The sequence below is a fragment of the Odocoileus virginianus genome, chromosome 25, assembly GCF_023699985.2.
Source record: "Odocoileus virginianus isolate 20LAN1187 ecotype Illinois chromosome 25, Ovbor_1.2, whole genome shotgun sequence".
NCBI classification, from domain to species: domain Eukaryota; kingdom Metazoa; phylum Chordata; class Mammalia; order Artiodactyla; family Cervidae; genus Odocoileus; species Odocoileus virginianus.
In genome coordinates this window covers 30,478,733-30,506,563 of record NC_069698.1, presented here as the reverse complement: position 1 = coordinate 30,506,563, position 27,831 = coordinate 30,478,733, and the positions used below count along the sequence as shown (strand labels likewise).

The 27,831-nt window shown below is 34.5% G+C and overlaps 1 protein-coding gene across 15 annotated transcripts in view; it reads left to right on the top strand.

Moving 5' to 3' along the window:
* ROBO2 (roundabout guidance receptor 2) overlaps positions 1 to 27,831 on the top strand; it is a 1,429,762-nt gene that overhangs the window by 74,669 nt on the left and 1,327,262 nt on the right. The gene's annotated exons all lie outside the window — the stretch shown is intronic.

Below are 27,831 nucleotides of genomic sequence, written 5' to 3'. Positions count from 1 at the left end.
AAAACAAATTATTGGGGTTCTGAAATGGTCAATTGCTATTCAGTATTACCCAAGGATAATTGATATGATCTGGAAGATTTGTTATATTGTAGGCATCCCCTCAGTCATTCTTTTTATCTTTGCTAATCTTCTGGCCTTCTTTCTTTCAGCTTTCTTTGAAGTTATTTTTATTTTCTCCTTTTTACACTCCAGTGGATGCTCTCTCAATGTGAGAAAAACCAAGGACCAAAGTTCATAGCTGTTTACTATTCTCTTGTCTAACACATGCATGACAGAGTGTTATACTAAAAATATCTAGCAAACTGCTGGCATTTTTTTCTTCTGTGAGAAGAAAGGGTCCTATTTGTATATGAATTTTTTTCTAATGGAAATATGCTACTATTATGACTCCAAGAATCACTGACAGTTCAACATGGTAGCACTTTTTCAGTTCATTATATTATTACCAGTATCAGTTTGCTAGGATTTAACTCAGTGGCATGCAATTTGGTTCCTGGACACTAATGCATTTCTAGGAGCACATCTGTGACTGAGTGGTTGACTTTAAATCACCCTCTGTCACTGCATTTTTGTCAGTGCCTCTTTATTGGAGATATACCTAGAGAAAAGTCACAGATTGTGGCAGCTTGTAGCATAATGTGAGATGCCTTCGAGGCATAAAATAAAAATATCAGAAACACGGTAAATTTTTTTTTTAAACTTCTATTCTGTGATTAGGTGAAAGGAATACTAGTCAGATAAACATTACAAATAATGAAAATTAAAATCCTTTACTCAGAACTTTTGTGTATGCTTCTAAATCTGTATTTCAAAGGAAATTATTAAATTAATCTCGACAATGGTAACAGATCAGGAAATAAATTAGTTGCTAGGGTGACAGTTATTTCAAATGCTGTTAAGACTTGTTGATGTACCAAGGTGTCGGAACAGTAAGATTTATTTTTTATTAAAAAAAAGATTTATTGACATGCAGTTTAATTTAAAATGTGTTAATTTTTTTTAAATGTGAAATGTCATCATTAAAACCTAACATCAAATATCTATCTATTCATCCATTCTTCTTATAAAATCATTCCAGGAGAGATGAGATATATTACCAGACTTTAAGGAGCTTGGACTTGGGTAAGATGCACAAGAATATAAATAATTACACTGCAGAATAATTTATGCAGTAAGACAGGTTAGTTGTACAAAATGTTTTACCATCACAAGAAATGAAGCCACCAATTCTGCCTATGTGTATCAAGGAAGTTTTGACAGATAAATTCAATCTTCTGCTGGGTTTCAAACAAAGAATATTATTTTACCAGACCAATAGTGATAGGAAGCATTTCAAGAAAATGGAAACAGAATGTGGAAATGCAGAATCATGAAACTGCTTTACCTGTTTAGCAAAATGCTACCAACTTGGTAATGCTGGAGCAAAGAAATATAAAGAAGTTTGCAGTAAATACTGTTAGAGGGAAGAAAAAAAATAGATTGTGATCTCTTTGTATGCAACAGTAAAACTCTCATTATATTCTCTTGGCAATGTTGAGAAGTAATTTTATGACTTTAACAAAACAATGAGAAAACCTAAATGAAAGCACTGAGCTTGTTGTTTAGCCACTAAGTCCTGTCCAACTCTTTTGCAACCCCGTGGACTGTAACTTACCAGGCTCCTCTGTCCACAGTATTTTCCAGGCAGGAATACTGGAGTGGTTGCCTTGTCCTTCTCCAATCTATGAGCAGACTGTGCTTTTGATGGAGGGTGAGAGAGGCATAGATATAAGAAACCAGGCTTGGGGCAGATATTGTTTTAATAGTAGGCAAAAGAGATGTGAATTGAAATAAAGATGGAATTTGGGATATAAGAAGCAAAGAAGTAATTAGGTATTATAGGTCACATGGCAAACATATGAGACAGATTTGAATTTGTAACAGGGAGATATTTCAGTAAAGGCTTGCTCAAAGCTTCCAAACTGAAAACAGTGTATTTAAATGAGAAGTTGATACTTATTTAAAATGTACATTTTTTTCTATAACCACATAGAAATGTATTTTAGAAAAAATGGCAAGAAGAAAGAGTTGTGTGGGTTTTTAATTTAAATGTCCTTAAGTCCATTCCTGTTTCTTTACTGGTGAGTTCCTGGGTTGTTCTCATTGCATTTTTAATATATTCAACAAAATGATGCCATGAAGTGTTAGTCAAATCAGCCACTCACAATAACATCTCACTAAAACAACAAGGGGCTTCCCTGGTGGCTCAGTGGTAAAGAATCCACCTGCAATGCAGGAGACCTGGGTTCAATCCCTGTGTCAGGAAGATCCCCTGGAGAAGGGAATGGCAACCCACTCCAGTATTCTTGCCTAGAGAATCCCATGGACAGAGGAGTCTGGTGAGCTACAGTCTACCAGATCTCAAAGAGTGAGACATGACTGAAGCGATTTAGCATGCACACAAAACAACATTTAAGAGAAAAATTGTAAGTCTGATAACTTGAAAATTCTATAATCTTATTTTAAAATAAAATTTGAAAAGCACATATAGCTATTTGAAAGTAATTTCTTTTAAACATGAACTTTATGACAATTTATTTTTAAAATACTTTGTTGTGGTTATTTTGTTATTATTTTCTATTACACATGAAAAAGCAGCAATATAAAGTAATGTTTCTAGTGATCCAGATGAATAGACTTTGGGAATATTAATAACACTTCAACTATGACTTGCACTAATACAAACTTTAAAGTTTGTGTCTGAGTCTGAGTGAAAGTCTCTCAGATGTATCCAACTCTTTGCAACCCCATGGACTAAACAGTCCATGGAATTCTCCAGGCCAGAAAACTGGAGTGGGTAGTCTTTCTCTTCTCCAGGGGATCTTCCCAACCCAGAGGTTGAACCCAGGTCTTCAGCATAGCAGGCATATTCTTTACCAACTGAGCTATGAGGGAAGCCCAAAGTTTGTGTAGATTAATATAGCTTCATGTAGTTTAAAAAATATGTTTCTGATGTGTATTCTTCAACTGACTTTTCATATTGAAGCTTCACTTTTTTTTTCTATGCATCACTTAATTGTTATTTCTTAAAATGAAATGCCTTCAGTCATCCTGATCAGGATTACTTCAAATATTTCTCTGTGTTGTAATTAATCTTGGCTTAAAGACAGTTATTGCTAATAACTTTTGTTTCATGTGTTCATTCTATTCTGTGGGTGACACTTTTGTTGTTCTTTTATGTGACATTCTTGATTCCTATTTCTCTTCTTTGAAGGTATATGTACCATCTTTATTATATTATTACTTCCACCAATGGAAAATAAAATAGTTGGAAGGTTTAATGCATACCCTGCACCTTGGTGGCCAATAAATTTTTGGTAGATTTTATTGAATGAAATAGTTTACTTTAAGTCTAGCAGCTGAGTGCTTTGAGGTCTAATTCCTAGAGGATATTTAACTGTAACTCCACAGTGCTAATGTCTTTTAATGTCAATTAGATATTCACTTGTCTACAGAGTGAGAGATTTGGCACAGATTCACTCATTCATCTACTCTACAAATATTTATTGATCACCTAACATGCAAAAAAGTATTTGCAAAGCACTAGCAAAGATGTATAGTGATGAATAACACTTGGTTCATGATTTCAAGGAGCTTAAGAGTCTAAGGAGGAGAGTAAGATACATTTACAAAGTACCTCAATAGAAAATGGAAAGTGACAAATACTCATGAAATGCACATACAGATGAAGTATCATGATTGTTTGGAATAAGGACAAATTGTTTCTAGAGATCTTGAAATAATTTATTTATACATCCCAGGCAATAGTTTTTATTTTTTTACTATATGTCAAGCAGTATTCTAAGCATGACAAACCACCATGATGAAAAAGTAAAGTCCTAGCTCTCAAAGAATTTATACTCTGTTTGGAAAGACTAAAAATAATTAAGAAAACAAATAGTATAATTTCAGAATGTTTCAAATTTTACAAAGAAAAGGAACATTGATAGATAGTGACTAGGTGTTGTAGAGGGCTGCTCTGATTTGGTTGGACAACATAGGCCTCTCAAATGAGGTGTGTTTGAGTTAAGAAGTAGAGGATAGAAAAGGGGCATCTACTTAGAGATTGGAGCCAAAAAATGTTCCCTACAGAGACCATCCAAAGAGAATGAACTCAGTCAGTTTCTTTGTTCAACAAATGCCGAGTAGATACAGATAATTGTCCACTAGAGATAAGTTACAAAGGAAATAGGAGTTAAAATTTTACATCAGGTTTAGGTTTTGGATTTTATTCTCACTGAAACAAGTACCCAATGAAAGTGCTCAAGCAAGAGATTAAATTAATGTTCATGAAAATGTCAACCACAGCCAGGAAAAGACAAACTAAATTAATGCACAGGCAATCAAGAGTTAAGGGAAAGGCCAACTTGAGAAAGAAGGGTAAATATAACAAGAATGCAGACTATTTATTGAATGGTTATGATGTCCATTCCTTTAGTACTATTCCAACCATTTTATCTGTACCTCTCATTCTTACAGCAGTATGGTAAGTGCTATTATTATTTTGTATTTGAAAATTAAGTCATAGATAAGTCATTTTGCCTTGTGCCTTACTTCTGGTAAGAGTTAAAGGTGAAATTTTAACCTAGTTAAAAATCAAACCAGAGACCCTACTGTCAAGCACAATGTTATGTTTCTAGTCCAGAAATATTTAGAACATATCGAGAACATATCTAGAGCTTTATCAACTTGATGATCTTCTGTGATTGTTGAACTCTTAAAGAAAGGTGGATGAAGAAAATACTAATGAATATAGAATACTATAACAATTTAAGAATCCTGATGGATGAAAATATTAATGAATAAAGTGTACTCTAATATAATGTCTATATTGGACAGAATAGGAGGGAAAGCCAGGGAAGATGAAGAGTGGTAGAAAGAGAGCAGATAGAGAAGGAGTTTTCTAGGCAGACAGTGCCATGAACAAAAGTGTACACGTGTGTTCTCAGTCGTGTCCAACTCTTTGTGACCACAGGGATTGTAGCCCACCAGGCCCCTCTGCCCATGTAACTTTCCAGGCAAGAACACTGGAGTGAGCTTCTATTTCTTCTTCCAGAGGATCTTCCTGCCACAGGCATCAAAGACACGATTTGTGTGTCTCCTGCACTGGCAGGCCGATTCTTTACCACTCTGCCACCTGAGATGCCCATGAGCAGGGGTTACATGAGTAGAAAGACAACAGATCGAATGTGTGTCTGCCTGTGGACTTCAAGAGTGCTTCTAGCTTGTCCTTGGGGTCTAGAGCATAGGGGAGGTGAGGAATTACTGATGATTCTTCCAATATAATTCAGACTGAAGGAAAGCACAGAGAAAGCATAGCCCCGTGAGAGAGTATAGAGAGCTTTGCTTTGAGACCAGGCAAACTTTAGCATCATTCTGAACTGCAGATCAAATAAAGGAGAAGAATTTGAGTTTACAAGAAACTGAAGAAAAATAATTTGGCAATATTCTGAAAAATGGGAGAAGTGATGGGACAAATTGAGCTAGGAAAAATTCAGTTTGGGGTAAAAAAAGAAAAAAAAAAAGAAATGTTTCTGTTCTGATAAGAGAGAGGGTTGGGGCGAGAGAGAGAAGCAGGGGGAATGTCCAGGTATTATAAAGCCTCAGCTAACATGTATTGTTCTTACTCTTCCTACGTATTAGTTTATCACAGAAGTGGGACACAAAGCTTTGCCTATTCGACTCTGTCCTCCTCTATACAATTGTGCATTGGATAAACAGATAATCTGTTCAGTAGTGACTGCTTAAGCAAACATGTCCAACCTCCAAATGGCTCACATAAATCAAAACAGGTTGATTTTCACTTTGATGAATATATTGCTACTTTTGATATTAGAAGCTTGAGTCTATCATCATGTTATTTTCAGTTTTAGCAATTCATTTTGGAACTGACAGATTTTTTATGTTTTCTTTAGTAAATGGAGCTTAAATTACTCATCAATATTCATTCAAAGAATGTACAAAAATTGATTTTTTTGCTTTTAATATGTGTTAAGAGACACATATTATCTGGCATATCTGGCTTGCAACGGCTGCCAACTGTCCACATGGCTTTATGGTGGTCATAGGTCATTCTTAAAAAAAAAAAATGTGCCCCAATTCTGTTAGAATAAACAGGGTAAATCTCTGACAGTATGCGGTAAATGAGAAAAAAAATGACCTGAAGAGCAGGCAACTTTATTTGGTGAACTCTATGTAAGGTTTCACTAGAGACTTTGAATTTTCTAAGTGTCAGAGAAATTTCTCTTCAGCATATTCCCAGAGGATGGAGCAGTTTAAACTTAGACTTCACAGCGGCAGTGTCTGCCACAGAACAGGCAGATGTCAGAGCACGTGATGAGACAGGTCAGGCAGCCTGCAGACGAGCATCCCTGATAAAGCTCGGGGAGAGAATAGATGATTTGTTTACAGTGGATAGATTATAAATACATCTGCCACGTTAATCAAGGGCACATAAATGCTTTCTCTGCCAACTGCATAGTCATTTCAATTGGGGTGAAAGAATTACACTGAAAAAATTTTTTTTCAAGTAGTTTTCCTGTCATGATTGCAAAAACTACCCTTGGGTCTACATCACATGTAGGGATATGTTCATATATTTCTGATTTGGCTTTGTAGCAGGTTGTTTATTTTCAAAAGATACTTTAGTCCAAGTTTTGTAGACAACATAATTGGCTCACAGGGTATATGTTCATATTCAGCCATCCCGAGCCTCTGAGCCAACACTTCAAGACTGTGCTGCTGTCATGAGAAGCTTTCATAGAAGAAAAATCATTGAAATAAACAAATTGAAACTGTAAGATTTTGTATATCAGAGCAGGGGCCTATTAAGCTTTAAAAATCACAATCCAAATTTTGCTATTTATATATGTACAGCACTTCTGGTCCCTTTATAGTCCAGGCTACAGGCCAGACTCCAGGTCTGTATTATTTTGTTTGCAAAGTCTCTTGCTCTTTATTTAAAAATTTAATCATTTTCAAAATGTATGGAAATAGAAGATTTCATATATAAAGGTTTCCCTAGTCTTTCAAAAAATCTGCATGCATGGCAAAGTGGGCCCATACTTGGATTGATGACATTTCACAGAAGCTGTCTAGCTTGACACAGTCAAACTGTGAATAGTTCCTGAATAGTAAATTACCTTACCTAGCTGACCCCTACAAGTGTTTGAGGTAGAGAGACCTGGCTCATCTTCTTGACATCTAAAAATTGTCTGACTGGTATGGAAAGCCCACTGGCAAGTGAAACATACAAAAATAGAATTTCCTTAAATGTGTAATTATTAACGTTAGGTACCCTTTTAAGGTTCCTGGTTGCTTTTTGAGTTCCTGATTCCCTTTTAAGGTTGCTCACAGTCCACTCAGTATAATATTCTATCTTTTCCACCCTCTCAAAATCTTGTTCTCATTCCCATTATTCTACCTTACAAAGATTTTGATCTAAATATTTGTGTCGTTTTCTCTGTGTAGAAAGAGTAACAAAGAAAGACTAATATAAGGGAAGAGCTTTAGTTTATTAACATATATTAATCACATATGACTTTTTCAATGTGACCGCTTATCCTTCTATCTGTAGGTTTATATCTATCCAACATAAAGTTAAACACGTATCAGTTAAATGTGTGAGAATTTGGAGACTGAACAATCTGATTCCCACTACTCTGATATTTTTCACCCTTGATTTTCAATCCAAAATGAGTCCATCTTTAAATTGAAGGTGAAATACTAATATAATTCAAAATAAAAGCCAAAACAAGTCATATGAAATACAATTTATATATGATATAGTTTATATATAATAAAATGCTTGCTATATTTTTAACATATGCATTTTATTTATCACTATATATTCATATATATTTCACTTCATTTCAGTTAAGTTGCTCAGTTGTGTCCGACTCTTTGTGACCCTAAGTATCGCAACACACCAGGCTGCCTGTCCATCACCAACTCCTGGAGTTTACTCAAACTCATGTCCACTGAGTCAGTGATGCCATCCAACCATCTCATCATCTGCTGTCCCCTTCTCCTCCTGCCTTCAATCTTTCCCAGCATCAGGGTCTTTTCCAATGGGTCAATTCTTCGCATCAGGTGGCCAAAGTATTGGAGGTTCATCTTCAGCATCAGTTCTTACAATGAATATTCAGGACAGATTTCCTTTAGGATGGATTGGTTGGATCTCCTTGCTGTCCAAGGGAGTCTTCTCCAATGCCACAGTTCAAAAGCATCAATTCTTTGGTGCTCAGCTTTCTTTCTTTTTTTTTTTTTAATTTTTTTTTTTAGTAAGACTATTTTATTTAAAAAATTTTCAAAATATAAAAATAATAAACATTATGGGTATTAACAAACAAAACAACATAATTCAACTATAAATAATAAAAAATGTTGACAACCCCATAGAAACACGTAATACTATAAACATTCTAGGCATACAAGAGTAGTTTTCTAGTTCAAGTTCAGCTTTCTTTGTAGTCCAACTCTCACATCCATACATGACTACTGGAAAAATCCTAGCTTTGACTAAATGGACCTTTATTGGCAAAGTAATGTCTCTGCTATAATATGTGGTCTAGGTTTGTCAAAGCTTTTCTTGCAAGGAGCAAGCATCTTTTAATCTCATGGCTGCAGTCACCATCTGCAGTGATTTTGGAACCCCCCAAAATAAAGTATCTCACTGTTTCCATTGTTTTCCCATCTATTTGCCACAAAGTGATGGGACCAGATGCCACGATCTTAGTTTCTGAATGTGGAGTTTTAAGCCAACGTTTTCACTCTCCTCTTTCACTCTCATCAAGAGGCTCTTTAATTCTTCTTCACTTTCTGCCAAAAGGGTGGTGACATCTGCATATCTGAGGTTATTGATATTTCTCCCAGCAATCTTGATTCCAGCTTGTGCTTCATGCATCCCAGCATTTCTCATGATGTACCTTTCATATAAGTTAAATAGGCAGGGTGACAATATTCAGTCTTGACATACTCCTTTTCCTATTTGGAACCAGTCTGTTGTTCCATGTCCAGTTCTAACTGTTGCTTCCTGACCTGCACATAGATTTCTCAGGAGGCAGGTCAGGTGGTCTGATATTCCCATCACTTGGAGAATTTTCCACAGTTTGTTGTAATCCACACAGTCAAAGGCTTTGGCATAGTCAATAAAGCAGAAGTAGATGTTTTTCTGGAACTCTCTTGGCTTTTTGATAATCCAACAAATGTTGGCAATTATATCTCTAGTTTCTATGCCTTCTCTAAATCCAGCTTGAACATCCAGAAGTTCACAGTTGACGTACTGTTGAAGTCTGGCTTGGAGAATTTTGAGCATTACTTTGCTAGTGTGTGAGATGAGTACAATTGTGCTGTAGTTTTAGCATTCTTTGGCGCTGCCTTTCTTTGGGATTGGAATGAAAGCTGACTTTTCTAGTCCTATGGCCATTGCTGAGTTTTCCAAATTTGCTGGCATATTGAGTGTGACACTTTCACAGCATCATCTTTTAGGATTTGAAATAGCTCAGCTGGAATTCCATCACCTCCTCCATCTTTGTTCATTGTGATGCTTTCCCTAAGGCTCACTTGACTTCACATTCCAGCATGCCTGGTTCTAAGTGAGTGATCACACCAAACTTATATGTATTTAGATTGTTTTTACCTGTACTCGGAAGAACACAGGTTATCTTAATAAAGCAAACCAGACATTCATATTGCTTCTCCTCTCCTCCCTTTTCTTCCAAACTGTCGATTTTATCATTAAGGCAGCGGGAAATCATATTAAAAATCACAAGCAGGGGATGAAATGTCTGTATCTTAAGCATAAAAAGATCGATCTCAAACGTTATCAATATTCCCTGGAGTGGCAGAAAATCAGGCATCAAGCCCAGTTAAGGGGGTCTCACAGTAAATATACTGAAGATCATGAGAACTGCTTTTTATTGCATGCTCCTCTTTTCTGTACTTTCTGGACTATCAATCCTTGACTTGTTCCATTGTCTCTTCATGCTCTTGCCTTGCATTTCTACCTTTTAGAAATGAACTGTTTGAAATGTGTAAAGGAAAATTCTTATTATAAAGGATTATTGTCATGTAAATTTGTATAAAATCAGTGACTATGCAAACTTTACCAAATCTTATTTGCCTCTTTTTGGCCCATTCTTCCAAACTTCTCTTGCTCCACTACAACCTATTTCCTAGGTAAATTGAACTACTTGTGATTTTTAGAATGTGCACTGTTGTGGTTTTTTTTTTTTTTTTTTCCTCCAGCTCCAGTTTTGTTTTTTTCTTTTGGGAAAGTTCATGTTCATTGGTAATTGTATTTTTTGACAGTTCTGCTCAGTATTTTTATGTATTTGCTATCCATCCATCCATTTCATAAAAGTTTTGTATGTTATGTCTGTGGTATAATAAGTAATAACTCATCATATAACATTTAAAATGTTTTCTTAAATGATGCCATTTGCCTTAATGAACATTTTAATATAAAGCTATAATTATTCTGGGGCTTATTTTAGCCTTTTAGATTTAAGAAAATAAACACAAACAAATTAACCTATGTAACAATATTTTCAAAACCTATGCATAAAACAGTTATTGGCCTGAAGTTAGAAAATGGAAGGATCTTTAGTTAAGTACTACACACATTTCCTTCAGAGTTTGTATCCTTTAAATTGATTTTGGGTGTACAGGTCAGTACATGATATGCATGGTAAGCTGGTATTAAAATATGAGCAATAAAAACTTACTGACTGTGGTATTAGCTGATATGTCAAGTCAAGACTCTCCATAAGTAATGACTTTGGAAGAAAGTTTTTAAAAAATGTAGAAGGGAAGTTATCTACTAGCATGCAATAACATACTTTACAGAAAAATTTCTTTATAACAGTAAAAATACAAAATATTCTAAGTCAATGGCTAAGCCCTAGGTTAGCATCAAGATGGGACTGTGAATTAGATTCACCACTGCAAATTTTAAATGGAAGTAATTCCTTGGCTGTGAACAGGATATTTAAAAACAATAGAAGATATAATCTTAGACTATGATTTCTTTTTGAGATTCATTTTTTCCAAATATGTTACTGCCTGCACACTGTTCAGGCTATCTGTTCTGCACTTACAAATATTATGTCCAGCGTTAGAGATAAAAAGGAATCCATAACATTCTTTGCCCTTAATAAAAGGCATATATTATCCCCATATAAGATAAGTCTTTTTTCAGGTTTGGTGGTTTGCATGACATACAAATTGAAGCAATGATACAACTTCTTATGAAGTAACTTGTTAATTCCTCTTTTCCATTTTTCTTTGTTATGTGCGTCTATTTTAAAACTAAGTTTCATCAATTGCATCTAGGTAGTGAGTTTTAATCTCTCAATTTATTTCACTTGAACATAAGATTCTAGAGTTAAGAAAATGATTTCTATGTTTCAGTTCGCAGCTACCTTGGGAAATGGTAGTTATGTTTATTTGTAGCTTATTGTTTTTGGTATTCTACTCTGAAAGCAAATTGCAGTCTTTCTTCACTCAGGCACCATCATTTTCTGCAGAGTTAGGAAAGTTCATCCATATTTCCATAGGATGGGACTTATAATAATTTTCTTGAAATAGCTATTTCATTTCAAATATGATGTTCATATATTTATTTAGGCTACTGTAATAACAACAATTGTAACTGTTCATTTATATTAAAAACATTCAAATGTTCCCTCCACAAAGAAAAAAAAAGGTTAATTTAGGAACATTTGATTCAAATTCAGATACTCTATCATCATAATAGCTCATATTATTTCATAATAATAAGGCTCTTTAATACTTCGACTATTCAAAAATACTGAGATTATAGTAAAATTTTAGTTAATATATAAGGTTTGTGTTGTGCTGTGTTTAATCACTCAGTCATATCTGACTCCTTGAGACTCCATGGTCTGTAGCCTGCCAGGCTCCTCTGTCCCTGGAATTCTCCAGGCAAGAATACTGGAGTGGGTTGCCATCCTCTTCCAGGGGATCTTCCTAACCCAGGTATTGAACCCAACTCTCCTGCATTGCAGGCAGATTCTTTACAGTCTGAGCCACCAGGAAAGCCCAAAATATAAGGTATTTCCATATATATATATTTATATGTTTATTTTGAAACTGATTTATTACAAATTTTGTATTTTACGATTTACCTTAAGGGAAAACAAGATATATGTTAATTAACATATATATTAATATATGTTAACAAGATATATGTTAAGATATATGTAATTTCCATTTCTTAATGCAAGATAATTATAGCTGTAATTTTTACTGCTATGCTAGACAGTGCATCCAAGATGAAACATTAAAATTCCATTAATGGAATCTTGGCTATGTTAGCCCGTGTCAGTTAAGTAATTAAGCCTGTAAACTTAAAGTTATATGCCTCACCTACCTTGTTCCTTTTCCACTGTATTCCCTCTCATTGGCTTTCTACTCCTCCACTGAAGTAGGGACCCAGGTCTGTCTCACTTCCTCTCTAAATGATTACCATTTACTTTGACAAAATTCTTGTCTTGATCCTCCTTTTCATCCAACTTCTTCCGTGTGCTACTGCTGAATTAATGCATTAAAAAATCACATCTGAATTAAAATTTCTAAGGCCCGTATGTGTTCTGTATGATATTTAATACCTATACTCTAAAATCTGACAAAGAACACAGGCAGTGAGGTTTGTCTCTGAAATTAATTTTAGTTGTTATTTTGTTAACATGGACCACATAGAAAAAATAAGGATAATAAAAATTATCTAGATTCAACTAACTAGTCCATGCAAATTCTTTAGCATGCTACCAAATAAACAGCAAATAATTTATAATAGTTATAATGATATTATAAATATTAAATATTATTATCTTTTTGCATATTGATCCAGTTGTAGTTTCTCATTGTTAATGATGGACCAGATGTTTTCTAATGATTTAACAGGATGCATATATCTGCCTATTGATTTCAATTCACAACAGTTTCTAATCCCAGTTGATGACTAATGGCTGCCTCTTCTATTTTGTTGAAAATGATTTTGAGACTGAATCTGGATATGAGTGTATTATGAGTTTAGTAATGTCTATAATGCACTAATAATATGTATTCCACATATGTGATATACCTGTAGTAAATATATTTGTTTAAAATGGAAAAGAAAAACATAAACTTATATACCATTTCTCTGGTTTGAAACAATTTTTTAAATATCCATTCTTCTTCCAATTGAAAATTTCATAACATTTTTGCTTCATAGTTTGTTTGCTTTCTATCTAATAGAGCATTTTATTATAAGAATAATAATAATAGTGAAGAAACATTTTTTTTTGAAAATAAAAAATTATAGTGCTGCAACTCTATGGATCTCTTAGGAAGATAGTAGATTTCAAGTTTATTTAAGCACTGTAAGTAAATAAGCAATATATATATAATATATATATATATATATCTCTATCTCTGAGCACTTGTACTCAGGGCTAATTGTACTAGATGTTTTATTTACAATATTTAATTTTTTCATAGATGATAATGGACATGTTTAATAAGATTTTCCTTTTCTGTACATATGCTTAAGTATTAAGAATATCCTTGGCATTAATGATGTAAATTAGCAAGTTAGAAAATTGATTTATCTTTTTGGCTGCATTATTGCAGTTGCTTCAAAGAAAGTAGGATTATTTGGATGACAATCTACTGGGTATACTCAATTTTGCTTTAGCTGTTTTTAGTTTTTTCTACAGGTCTGTACTGTGGCATAGAAATTAGTTTTTGTTCATAAACAGTGAATAGTGAACTTTAAAAAGTCATTAATTATATACAGTATAGATACCTATATAAATTATTTTATTTTAAGGGAGATAGGATAGATATTAATAACTCAATTAAAATCCTATTAAATTGATATATGTATTATTTCCTTAAGTATTTTTTAAAAAACAGAAATCATGACTAAATATATATTGAACTGATTTCAAAACATCTGATAAAATATTAGCTCTCAAAAAAATATATTAGCTCTCTTTGTACATTTTATTACAGAAGGATTGTTTATGACTTCAAAGCTTGAGTAACTTCTAGAAAACTATAAATGAAGCAACAATTGTCAGTTTTTTCTTATCATGAAACAATAAAGAGCAATCCACTTTATGTTTTATAGAAGATAGGTAAACTCAAATTACTAGAACACTGGAGTAAAATGTATGATAACCAGGTACAAGTTAAATCTATGAAGTTCAGTTTTTTATGTCAGTTGAGATAAAAATCATCTCAAATAAACTAAATTTTGATGATCTTCACACAAAGTTGTCTTGCTTGAAGTAGCTTAGTGTAGACATTGAACTGCTACCCAAGTCTTGCTAAACTATTGGGAAGAATAATGTTTTAAGGCTGAATTCAGTTTAGTATAGAAACAAGGATCAGCTTAACTGTAATTTTTTAGGTACAAAATTTGGACATGAGGATGTAGGTGCTTTAGGAAGCTCCCCTGAGCTGACAACTTAAATGGGGCCTGTCAAGTGTCATACAGTTATTGTTCTACACTAACAGTAAAATGCCATGTTTCCTAGACCTCGAGTCTTACTGAGTATCAAAATCACCAGGGGAGCTTGTTAAAAATAAGATGTCCAGGCTCCATCCCAGACCTATTAAATAAGAATCTCTGGTAAAAAACCTAAGGACCTCTTATGGTTTAAGTAGACCTAGTGGTTTTGAAGTTGTATTAGAACTTCTTTAACTATAAGTTCCTCGTTGAAGTAAGGAAGTATCTCTATCTTAGAAATTGTCATAGTTAGGATGAATACGTTTATTTGAAAAATGTATTTTTATAAACAAAGTTACAGCATAAAAAATTTGAAAATTTCAGAGTATATGGTACCAAATAATAGAAGGACAGTTTACAGAGGGGAGGGGAGAGGGTTAAATAATCTTCGTGATAAAATTTATTAGATTTTTGAAATCTTTGTAGCACCTTTGTTATAATGAGTTTTGATCTATTCCTATTTGATATTTCATGTTTATTAGAGATAAAACTCTTTAAAGTAAAAGATATATGCCCTTGTCTTAAAACTATGGAAGATTGGAGAAGAAGGGATAATATGACTGGCTTAGTTAGAAAGTAACATGAGGGAGAAATGTCCCTGAAATCTCATGGCTTACAGAAGGAAATGGAGTGAAGCTGGGTGAGCCAGCTCTGGGTGGGGGAGCATATCTGAGTCTTTAAGGTTCGTGTCAGTTCTTCAGCATCAATCTTACTTTGTTATTTTGTTCACCTAGCAATATGGTGTCAGGTTTCACTTGTATTTTTATTATATAGCAGGCAGTTGTGAAATTTTGATGATATGTGTGAATTTCCTAACAGGGATACAAGTAGACAAGGGATATATAGGAGAAGAAAAGTGGAAAATTAAAGCTATTTAGTCTAGAAGATTGACCTAAATTAATAATCTGTTCAATTATTATATTATTGCATGCAAGAGAATTTCAAGATATGTCACTAACATCTGGAAGTATATAATTGAAAAGGTGAATTTATACACAAGACAATAATAAACTTTACCAAGCCATATTTAATTACATCATTATACTTGAAATGCAGATAAAAATGGAGAAATTCAAAGGTGAGATAAATCAATGAATGTTGGAGTAATTGGCAAGAGTCTCATTGTATTTAAATAAGTAAAATATGAATAGGCAGAAGTTTAAAGAGAGGTATTCAGATGAGAGGAACCATATGCACACGTGATGAAAATGAGACTAGTCCAGGAGTTACCTAGTCCAAGCTCATACTGCTCACTTCACAGTCAGTAACTTGAGAGATGAGTTGTTGGGGCAAGGAATAGTGACTTTATTGGGAAAGCCAGTAGACCAAGAAGATGGTGGACTGGTGTCCCCAAAACCCATCTTGCCAGTGTTTGCATGCCAGTTTATTTAATAGAACAAAGATGGGGAGGTGAAGAGGTAAAATAAAAAAGATGGTGAGTTGATACAAATATTTCCTAGTCCCTGCCAGACTCCTGAGAGGATGTGTTGATTTCTTCTTTCTTGCAGCCATTCACAGTTGGACTTAGTCGGGATGTTTCTTGTGAGCTAAAATAAAGGTATTTTTTAGCTTAAAGCTCAGGCGTGGGAGGTAGGATTCCTTCCCAGTGATGGGACATTATGTTTACTCTAAGCTATAGGAGATATCCATCTAGTGGAGAAGGAAATGGCAACCCACTCCAGTATTTTTGCCTGGAGAATCCCAGGGACAGAGGAGCCTGGTGGGCTGCCGTCTATGGGGTCGCACAGAGTCGGACACGACTGAAGCGACTTAGCAGCAGCAGTATCTAGTGCTTAACTTGTAGCAAAAGCAATAGAATACAAAGTTTAAAATAAAAGAAATAGATGCAATATGGAGTCAAATTTTTTCTTCCCTATTATACAGTATGTTGTGGCTGATAAAGGGTGAGATTGTGTGAGCAAATGTTAAGTTGTAATTTTTTAGATGGTAAAGTCAACTCACACAAATTGGGTACTAAAGTCAATATTATATAAGGCTAAAATCTCTTATCATCAAAATTGGCCTTAAAATCAGCTAAATGACACATAAAGAACACCTTATATTGTTTTTAACAGATAAATCTGTAAGAGTATTTTGATCATGTAAATACACAGTGTATACAGCAATACCCAGTCATGTTGGGGACATAGAAAAAATATAACATTTAAAGTATATCATAGAGAGATAGAAGGTAAATGGAAAAAAAATAGATGCAAATGTTCTTACAACTTATTTTCTATTTGTTAAAGATACAAAGATGCAAATTGTCTTGAGAAGAGAAAGAAAGGAAATTAACATATGCGTATATTATGTGCCTGATGCTTTGTTAGTTTCTCTGTAAGTGGATCATCTATTCTTCATAATAGTACCTTAGAAAGAACTCTTGGAGAGGGGGGAATCGTTATCATTATTTTATGCATAAGACTACATAACATTACAAAGATTAAGCGGTTCACCTAGTTGTTGAATATGGAACTGAATCTGAAACTAAGGTTTCTAGAATTTCAAAATCCTGCTAAGTTATGACACTACATTCCTTTTCTAGCACCAAGCAGAGCTTTCAACATATTATTAAATGAAAGACACCAGAGATTTCTGAACAATGTAATGACATAATGACAATGCCTTTTAAAATGAGATCAGTAAAATAGGTCAGAGTGGAAAAAAGAAATGCAAAATGCCATATATGAAGTGATAAAACCTTTTCTTGTGATAATAACAGTAAGTATTGGGAAGTATCTGGCTTTTCCAAGGAATACTGATGGACGGTCAAGTGAATCAGCTGATAACTTCTAACTCTGAATCTCTCTGTTACCTGGTTGGCTTGCACTGTGAGACCCAGACCAGCAATCTTGGTCCTTGAGATAGCAAGGAAAAATTTGCAAACTGTCACTTCAGGCCTAAATGCAAAGCAAAGTTTATTAAAGCATAGATAAGCTCTCAGAGGGAGAGTGAGTGGTTTCTGTGATGTGAAACCAGCCTCCCGTACAGGTTTAAGGGTGTTTCTAAGGAGTTGTTCTGTGAGGAGGCTGGTGTGATCATGGGTTAGTGATAGGTCATGGGTGAGTGGTAGGGGATTGCTATTTGATTGACTGTCCTGAGTTCTGTAACAGTTCATTGTTGCATAAGCCCCTACCCTTTGTTCATGAACAGAAAGCCGTAGTGGGAGGCCAAAACCACCTTGATGGAAAAAAATCCAGTTTTCTGATCTTATTTTATTTATCCACCAGCTTATTTATTTCAGTATTTTCATTTCTCTTGATTAATTAATAGTAGGAGAGACTCAAGTTGTCTAGTGACAATACAGTTTTAAATTATTGTGCAGTGATTTGTACACATAGCATAATCAGATCACAACCAGTGGTAACAAAATTTGAGCAAGAATGAATTCACTTGAAAATTAACTTCATTCCATAACCTCAAGGGTGTGAGAAATGGTCAAATGGATTTTAGGTCTAGTGTAGCACCATTTTTTATATAAAAGATCATTTACCTTTAAAATAAAAAGGCACATGACTTAGCCAGCAAAATCAAGCTTATTCAAGATTAACAGAGGAATTGCAATTTGGGATATGCAAACTATGGTGAACCATAAGCAAGTCTGGAGAACAAATGAGAGGGGTGTTCTTTTAGGAGGAAGTTGGGAGGAGCTGTTTTGAAAGAAGGTTCATGAGAGGAGAGTGAGGGTTCTGCGGCTGAGTTGCAGGGATTTCTCATTGGCTGTCTTGTTACTGAACAAAAAGAAAATTGTGCTTCCTGATGGAGTATGCAAAGTGAGCTGCTAAGAGTACTACATGCCTGAGAGTTCCCTTTTTTGAATTTTCTGACCCCATTTTGAACAAGGTTTTCCTTCATTCATTTTCAGAGGATATACTTAATTTTGGAAGTATCATACTAATTATAAAAGACTAAGAACTTGAAAACAGACTTTCATTATCATGCTGCGGCTTAGCTGGTACCCATGGTACCGTAAGAACTAACAAGAAATTTGTACTGGAAACACACACCAAAATACCTAAAATCAAATATAAAATTATATTGAATCACTATCCCCAGGATCTCTAGACACTTATTGAACTAGGAAAATCAGGCTAAGTTTCAATACCTGTTTTCATTTCTGCCACTGAGATAGTGAAATTAATATTTGTAGATTCTCTCCTTCCTCAATGGTGAAACATATGAAAGTGCCCAGCCACAAAAAAAGGAAAGCCATCTAGAATGCAAAAAAAAGATCTTTGGATGGAACAGAATATATAAGTTATAAGTACAGTGATATAAGTTATCACCTTAGCTAACTGCAGAGAATTAAAATGAGTTTGCCAAAAATTGTATAGTTAGCATGCAAGCTGAAATACAATTACTTCAAAGAAATCTACAGTATAGAGAAATTTCTTTAAAACAAGCTTTTTCTATTTGCTTAAAAAATCTGTAATTATTTTCAGAACAATGTCTGAGATAACAAGCTATTAAGTATTATGGTAAGATATTGAAATGATTCATCACAAATTTGATGCATCTTTTAAAAGACAATATCAATCTTAGTGTGAAGTAAAAAATATAACTTATTTAAAAACATATCTATTATATTTTGCTATTTGTGAAATCAAGTTTATTAGACTTATTTGTATTTACCATAATTGTAACTGAAAAGAAAAAGGAAAGGAAAATGAAGTCGCTCAGTTGTGTCTGATTCTTTGCGACCCCATGGACTGTAACTTACCAGGCTCCTCCATTCATGGGATTCTCCAGGCAAGAATACTGGAGTGGGTTGCCATTTCCTTCTCCAGGAGGTCTTCCCAACCCAGGGATTGAACCCAGGTCTCCTGTGTTGTAGGCAGACGCTCTACCATCTGAGCCACCAGGGAAGTCTTATTTGTATTTACCATAATTGTAACTGAAGTGCTATCAATTTCTAAATTAAATTTTAAAAAATAAGTGATTTATGATTCCCAGATATGAATCATACAAAAGAGGTCTACCAGAAGTTTCCAACCCTTGACTACCAGTTTTCTTCTCTGTTCAAGCATTTATTTATTATGAAGGTAGGCATACACAAGGGAGACATTAATTATATACACTAAGATCTCTGGTTCTTCTGTGGACACATGAGAGATTATGCTTGCTCACCTTCTTGAGTTTTGGTATCACCATGAGGTTTGCACTGATCAATAAAAGGTGAACAGAGATATTTTTATGCTGGTCTCTTCTCCTCCACTACTAAAGTGGTCCTGTGACATCTCTTCCTGTAAAGTGCAAAGCTGTTATCACCAACAATTTGTGTGGTCTCATGGGCCCATGGGCAGCTTTGCAGAAGCAAGAAATAAACCTTGATATTTTAAGTCTTTCAAGACACTGAGTGTGGGGAATGTTGGTTATTGCAGTTAGTTTGAATGATATACTATTCAATCTCTAGTGACTATTCTAATTGAAGATACTAGGCCTTGAGCCCATTGAAAGTGCGTAAAGTCTATTTTAAAATCATTTTCCCATCCTCAACACCTAGTATATACCTGCACTGTGGAAGGTTATTGGTGAGTGAAAAAAAAACTTAATCAGTGATCAGTTATAATACATGATATAGATTGACAGCCTCTTAAAAGAAGGCAATGAAAGTGATACAAAATTAAATAAAGATAAGCAATTAACAATAAGAGTTGAACTGTATGGCTGTCTTACAAGTATCAAGTGCTATTCTACATGCCTCTCATACATTTCTGTATTTAGTCCTCACATTACATTTATGATACAGATGTCAGCATTATCCATATTTGACATATGAAGAAATAAAATAAAAATTTTACCCAGGAACTATAAGAATAAAAATATCACAAAACCACTCAACATTATTATGAATCTAAATACAATGAAAAAATTTGCCAGATCCTAGTGTACTAGGGTAAGCTGGTAGAATCTTTTAAATGTCCTCCTTAATACAACTTAAATAATTAAAATAAGTGAAATAATTATGCCCTAAAATATAAGGGAAATTTTTAAGAAATATTTATATGAATTCCTTGAAGGCAGTACCACAATTTGATCACTATGTGTGTGTGTGGGGGGGTGGATTTCTGAGTTTTGAGATTAATGGTAAAAAGATACTCATGCTTGAGTAAAAAAATACTTTGTTTCCCTGAAAGGCAAAGAATACTGAGCTAAATGGACATAACCTCTCTCTTCAAATAACACTTATGTGCTCAGAACAATTTTTATTTCTTTTCACCTGTGATTTTTCTTATTTATCCATGCTTGCCTAGACTTGTCAAGTACATATTTATTTAAAACCTGACCTGGTCTTCGTTTTAATTACTTCTTCAGTTAAAGGTGTTGAATCACAATTATCCATCTCGTGTCCCCAGTGGTAAATGCTGGGCTTCCATATGTTGATCTGCGCACTTAACTAGGCAATTCAGTAGAAGCTGATGCTTGAAGCCATTTTTGTAATTGTGCATTCGGGCATGGCAACTGTTTTGCCTTCCTGTTAAAATCACATATTCTCTTTTACTTGCATCTTTTCAGGTCCTATCACTACTGTAACAAATCACCATACACTTGGAGGCTTATTCAACACAAATTTATTATATTACAATTCTGTAAATCACAAGTTTGGTGCAGGTCTCATCCAACCAAAATCTTGCTGTCAGCTAGTTGTGTTCCTTTTTGAAGGCTCTAGAAAAAAATCCATTTTCTGTTTATATGGATTTCTGGCACAATTCAATTCCTTAGGATTATAGGATCAAGGTCTCTTTAATAGTCATGGTTTTTCAGGTGAATAGAAACAATAGGAGATAGATAGATTAATTATTAGGGATTGGCTCCTGTGATCACAGAACTGAAAATATTAGCAAGCTGGAGGTCTGAGAAAGCTGATGGCGTAGTTACAGTCCAAACTCAAAGTCTTGAGAATCAGGGAAACCAATGGTATAAATCCTGGTTTGAATCAGAGTGCCTAAGTATCAGAAGTTCCAGTGTTTGATGGTTGATGTCAAGAGAGGATGGGTGTCCCAGCTCAAGAACAGAGAGCAGATCTGTCAGTCCTCTGCTGTTTTTGCTCTGTAATTCAGGCACCCAAGGAATTGGTGACCTACCTACATTGGTGAGCTCTATCTTCTTTACTCAGTCTGTGGATTCAGATTCTAATCTCTTCCAGAAAGTGTCACCCAGACATCCAGGAAGAAAGTTTTACCCAGGGTTTGAGCCTCCCTTAGTTCAGACATATTGACACATAAAGTTAAGCATCCCTGTGTGGAGTTTTGAGCCTACGATAAACTGCAAGCTATTAGCTGCTTTTAGAGGCCCCTACATTCCTGGTCTCTTCCCTACATCTTCAGATTCCAACATCAAGTCCTCTTCAATTTTTAATTCTCTGACACATGTTTCTTCCATCTTCTTCCACTTTAAAGTCAGGTGTGATTAGACTGAGCCCACCAAGAAAATCCATCTGTGATCACATCTATAAAGTCTCTCTTGCCATGTACAAGAATGCACTTATAGGTTGGGAGAATTTGTTGTGGATGTCTTTGGTAGGCCATAATTCAGCCTATGAGAGCTAATGAGAGTTTATTTCTTAGAAGTGTTTAGACTTGAGAGCTTACATCAGATTTAAGAGTATCTCAAGAGAAGATTATTCAGCAGTGTTTTCAGATAGTGCTTTTTTGTTATTTATTATGTTGCCAATGAAAAATTTCTTTCCATTCTTTTCTGTACAAGTGGAAATTAGATCATAGCAGGGTGTCTCTTTAATTTTTGATTCAACAAAATCAGTATATTATAGATATTTGCAGTAATTGAAATGGAAAAATCATTTTGATATTATTATCAAATTATCTATTTTAAAAATTGTTGACAAGGAGAAACACTCATCTTTCTTTCTTCCAGATTATAAATTAGAAACAGAATTCTTAGAGCAGTTGCTAATTTCAGTAGAATTTCAAAAAGCTATTCCAGAGTGAAATGCTCAGGAACCTCTCCATCTCCTGCAACTACAATCTTCACTCCATTGCATAGGGACTTTTTCAGGCTATTGCTTCAAGATGTGACTCAAAGACCATGATCATCAGAACCTCCTTCAGATTTGGTTAAATGATACACACCTTCCTGGACCAGAGTCTTTGTTGCACAGTTCTTGTATGAATCAGGAAGTATCAGATATCAGGTGATGGCAATGTATACTGATATTTGAGAGCTATGCCTTTCTCCTTTCATATATATACTTATTTTGAATATTAAATATTTCCATTATTTTTTTCTATGGAAATCTATATGTTATGTTATGTTATTAAGGTTTATTCTCAATAAATAATGTTACTCCAAATGAAAGATTTATTAGAAATGATTGAAATACATCAGAAAGTTTTAGGTGACAAGATCTCTGACTAGGAGGAGTTGAAAGATCTGGGTTTAAATCCTGACTCTACCACTCCCTAGATCTATCTATCTATCTCTCCATATATTTATAGATAGATAGATAGATAGATAGATAGATAGATAGATTTAACCTCTGTTGGCTTCAGGCAAGTAACTTTTAGAAATCATGGTCTACACCTCTTGTTTGTGAATCAATTTGTTGAAAGTTTTATCTGTGTTACACAAGAGGAAGAGAATGCAAGAAATTCCATAAAGACCATATCAACTGGTTGGGAAAATCACACTCATATAAAAAAACTTGGTTACATGAGAAATAACAACACGGGATCAATTTTGCATTTATCATATATAGTTTAAGTGTGATTGGAGGTTAAAGAAGGGAGAGATCATTGAGAATTTAATGAATTGTGTTAGATCCAGGGAAGTAAGCTTTGAGCTAAGTCTTGGAAGATGTGTAGAGATTGCATAGTTGAGAGGAAAGCAGTTAATATGGAAGGATTACATGAAGCATAAGAAAATCCCAAGAAAAATCATAGAAAGGAGAAAATATCTTCATGTGGTCTTACTATAGTAATATCTCTGACCTAAGCTGGAATGATTGGTAGTTAAGAAGTTTGAAAGCTTAGGGGAACCAAATACGACATAATCTTGCAAACTAAGATGGGTAGGTTGAATCAATTTTGTTAATACTAGAAAACTATTTTATTTATAGTTGCAGAAGCAACATAAAGCTATAGTGTTAGGCACCCATCTTTTTTAAGAGGAAATAAGGAGGGATAAATTAGGAGTTTGAGATTAACAGATACATACTACCACACTACTATATATAAAGTAGATAAACAGTAAGGACCCACTGTATAGAACAGGAAACCATATTCAGTATTTTATAATAACCTATAATGGAAAATAAAAATGAATACATTTGTATGAAAGTGAAAGTCACTCAGTCATGTCTGACTCTTTACAACCCTATAGATTATACAGTCCAAGGAATTCTCCAGGCCACAATACTGGAGTGGGTAGCATTTCCCTTCTCCAGGGGATCTTCCCAATGCAGGGATTGAACCCAGGTCTCCCACATTGCAGGTGAATTCTTTACCAGCTCAGCCACCAGAGAAGCCCAATAATACTGGAGTGGGTAGCCTTTCTCTTCTCCATTGGATCTTCCCAACCCAGGAATTGAACCAGGGTTTCCTGAATTGCAGGTGGATTCTTTACCAGCTGAGCTACTAGGGAAGCCCTACATATGTATGTATGTATATAAAACTGAATCACTTTACTGGACACCTAAAAGTAACACAATATTGTAAATCAACTCTATGTCAATGTGAAAAAAGGATTGTTATAGAAATGCATGCATAATGAGTCGAGAGAGAATGACTATCTCAGTACTTAATGGTAAAAGAAATTGAAGAAATTAGTTGAAGAATTAAAGATGGCTTTAAAACTCCTAACATAGAAAACTGAGAAAATTGGAAATATTAGAAGACAACACAGAATTTGAATGGTTTGATTTTGAACATGCTAAATGTAATATAGCCAAACCAATCAATCCTAAAGGAAATCAACACTGAATATTAATTGAAAGGACTGATGCTGATGTTGAAGTTCCAATACTCTGGCTACCTGATATGAAGAAACAACTCAATTGCAAAAGACCCTGATGCTGGGAAAGATTGAATGCAAGAGGAGAAGGAGGTGGTAGAGGAAGAGATGGTGAGATAATGTCACTGGACTCATTGGACATGAATTTGAGCAAACTCCAAGAGATAGTGAAGGACAGGGAAGCCTGGAATGCTGCAGGTCATGGGGTTGCAAAGAGTTGAACATGATTTAATGACTAAACAGCCACAACATATAAAATGATAGTGATATATGAAGCATATTCTGTCTTTATTGAAGAATAATGGAATACTCCCATATGTGATAAGCTACAATAGTCATTGGAGTAGAATTTAAAATGACTGCATTTGGCACCCTTCCTGGATCTTTCACTTTGGCAGGAATGAAGTAGGTAGTAATCAACTGCTGATAATGACAAATGTTAAAAGAAATCTAAGTGGTAAGATGAATGAAAGAGAAAATATACTTTAGGAAGAGCTAATGAGGAAGGCCTCTTTGAGGAGGTGATAGCTGTGTATAGATTTGAATAATGATGAGAAGTGAGCCTTGAAAACATTCCAGGCAGATGTTACTTAGCACTTAAAGGTTCTGATATGAGGACAAAGTTGCTTGTTCCAGGAAGAGCAAAGTCAATGTGGCTGAAGGGTAGAGAGTACGTGGTTCAAGATGAAGTCAGAGAAAGTCTGGGCTCAATAAATGTTTATTGTATTAGTACATGATTCATCTTAGATATATACAATTTTTGAATGTATAAAGAATTGGAATGTAGTTTAGTTAAATTCCTTTATTTGGCAAATGAAGATTCTGAAGTTCAGATATCTAAGAAATGCACACAAATTTACACTGAAGTGTTGACTAAATTTCAAAGTGCTAGTAATCAGTCCACTGTTCTGATATTTTACAATGTCTTCTAAACTATGTTCTTTGCTCAAAAGCAGCAGTTATTGCTTCATCTAGGTATCTGAAATGATCATTAGAATTGCAATTGTGAAGATTGGAAAACATGCTTTTCTTGGCTCTAATTCTTGTGTTCATCTTTTTCTATTTGCTTTTCTTCTTCCTACACTTCTTTTAATGGCAAAAGCAACCTTGAAAAGGAAAGAACTCACAAGGGTAGCCTATGGGAAAGGAGACTGGGGAGTTGGGGAGATCACTTTTCATTGCTTTGCCAGGTGGTGCATATGGGCAAATTATATCTGGAAATGGATCATGACTTTTGAAAATTATTTGCTGGTATATTTCTGTAACACATTAAAGGTTCTTGGCATTCTTTGTATAATTATTGCATCTTGTATTTTCCCCTTAGTTATTTGTGTTTCATCATATTGTAAGCCTTTAAAAATGGGTGTGATTAAATAGATCCCAGTATCTAGTAATAAATATTTCTGACACTGAGAAAATTACATAGGTTAGGAGTTATATTTATTATATATTTTCATAATTTTATTATGATTTTATTCATATACATCTATTTAAGATCAGAATGCTTATTCAGAAAATCTCCAGATCACAGCATTATTTTTTCTTTTTTTTCAATTAGTACAACATAAAAAAGTAAAGATTTGCTGAACTGATATAATCAATCATATCAATGAGCAAATAAGTTTTGTTGGACATTCTTAATGAAGTATGTTCTGAAAATTTTGATGTTACAAGAGCCCTCTCTTTGATGATAACTAGTTTTTGGATGAGATATTTTTTTCTAAATTCCGTCTGTACCAATAATTGAAAACAGAAGTGAGAATTGGAACTCTATGTTATCGGTAGTAACTAGTATGGATAGCCCTAATTCTCATGGCTTAATGTTTAATTTTTTCCTTAAGAAAATGGTTCACAAACAAGTGACTTGAAAAGGGGTAGGAGAAAAGAAAAATAAATTTTATAGAATTCTTAAAGTCTAGCCAATGTGACACCCACCTTTTTCAATTAGGGCGCTAATTAAGTCTTCTAGAAAAATGACTCATTCAAGGTTCCAAGAGTAAGTACAAAAATCCCACTATCCATGTTCTGATTCCTGGCTGAAGCAGCTTTTTTTAATACTACTAATACTAATAATTGTTTGCATAAATTCAATTATGTCCAAATGTGATTTTGTGAAAATATGGAAATTAAAGTATCTCTTTTTTTATAGGTCTCATTCAATTTTGACAGTTTTTGCCAAGATTCCATTCTGTAGTTCTGTTGTATGTCATTTTTCAATTGCTAAATTTTGTTCAACTCTTTGAGATCCCATGGATCGCAGCATGCCAGGCTCCTCTGTCCTTCACTAAACCCCAGTTTATTCAAATTCATGTCCATTGTGTCAGTGATGTCATCCCACCATCACATCCTCTGTCACCCACTTCTCCTTTTGCCATCAGTCTTTCCCAGCAAAAGGATCTTTTACAGTAAGTTGGCTCTTTGCATCATGTGGCCAAAGTATTGGTGCTTTAGCTTCAGCATCAGTTTTTCCAGTCAATATTCAGGGTTGATTTCCTTTAGTATTGACTGGGTTGGTCTCCTTGCAGTCCAAGGAACTTTTAAGAGTTTTTCTCCAGCACCACAATTCGAAAGCATCCGTTCTTCAGCTGGTTGTGTATTTATATCCGAAAATGATTTCCTTAAAGACCATTCACCATGTATCCAACCTCTTAAGATCTCCCCATGTCTTTTCATTGCACTTATAATAAATTCTGTGTTTGACCCTGGCCTACAGAACCCTGCATAACCTTGCCAGCCCACACTCAGTTTTTTCCATTGACTTTGACCCACTTTTCCTCTTGGATGTCATGTCCTAACTAGGTATATCCTGTTCCTCAGACACATCAATTGGGTTGTTTGCAGTAACGGTTTTACATAAGTTATTCCTTCCTCTTGGGTCATTTTTCCTCTGATCTTTATTAACATGTTCAACTCATTATTGATACTCAGGTCTTAGTTTAACTTCAGCTAGAGAGAACTTCCTTTATTTACTAAAGTAACCTTCTTGTCACTCTCTGGACAAAACTCTGTCTTACTTCCCTAAATAGCAATTGCTACAATCTAAACCTTTCCTGTTAATGTATATATCTTTAAGGTATTTCTTTCTTTTTAAAATATTTTGTTTTGTTCAGTGAGAATGGGAAAGGGGACTGTTCCTGTTAGATTTCTCATTGTTCATCCCCCAAAGCCCAGACAATTGTCCAACACATCGGTAGTGCCCAGTCTTTTTGGCATCAGGGCCTGGTTTTGTGGAAGACAATTTCCCCACAAACCAGGAGTGGGGGATGTTTTCAAGATGATTCAAGTGCATTACATTTATTGTG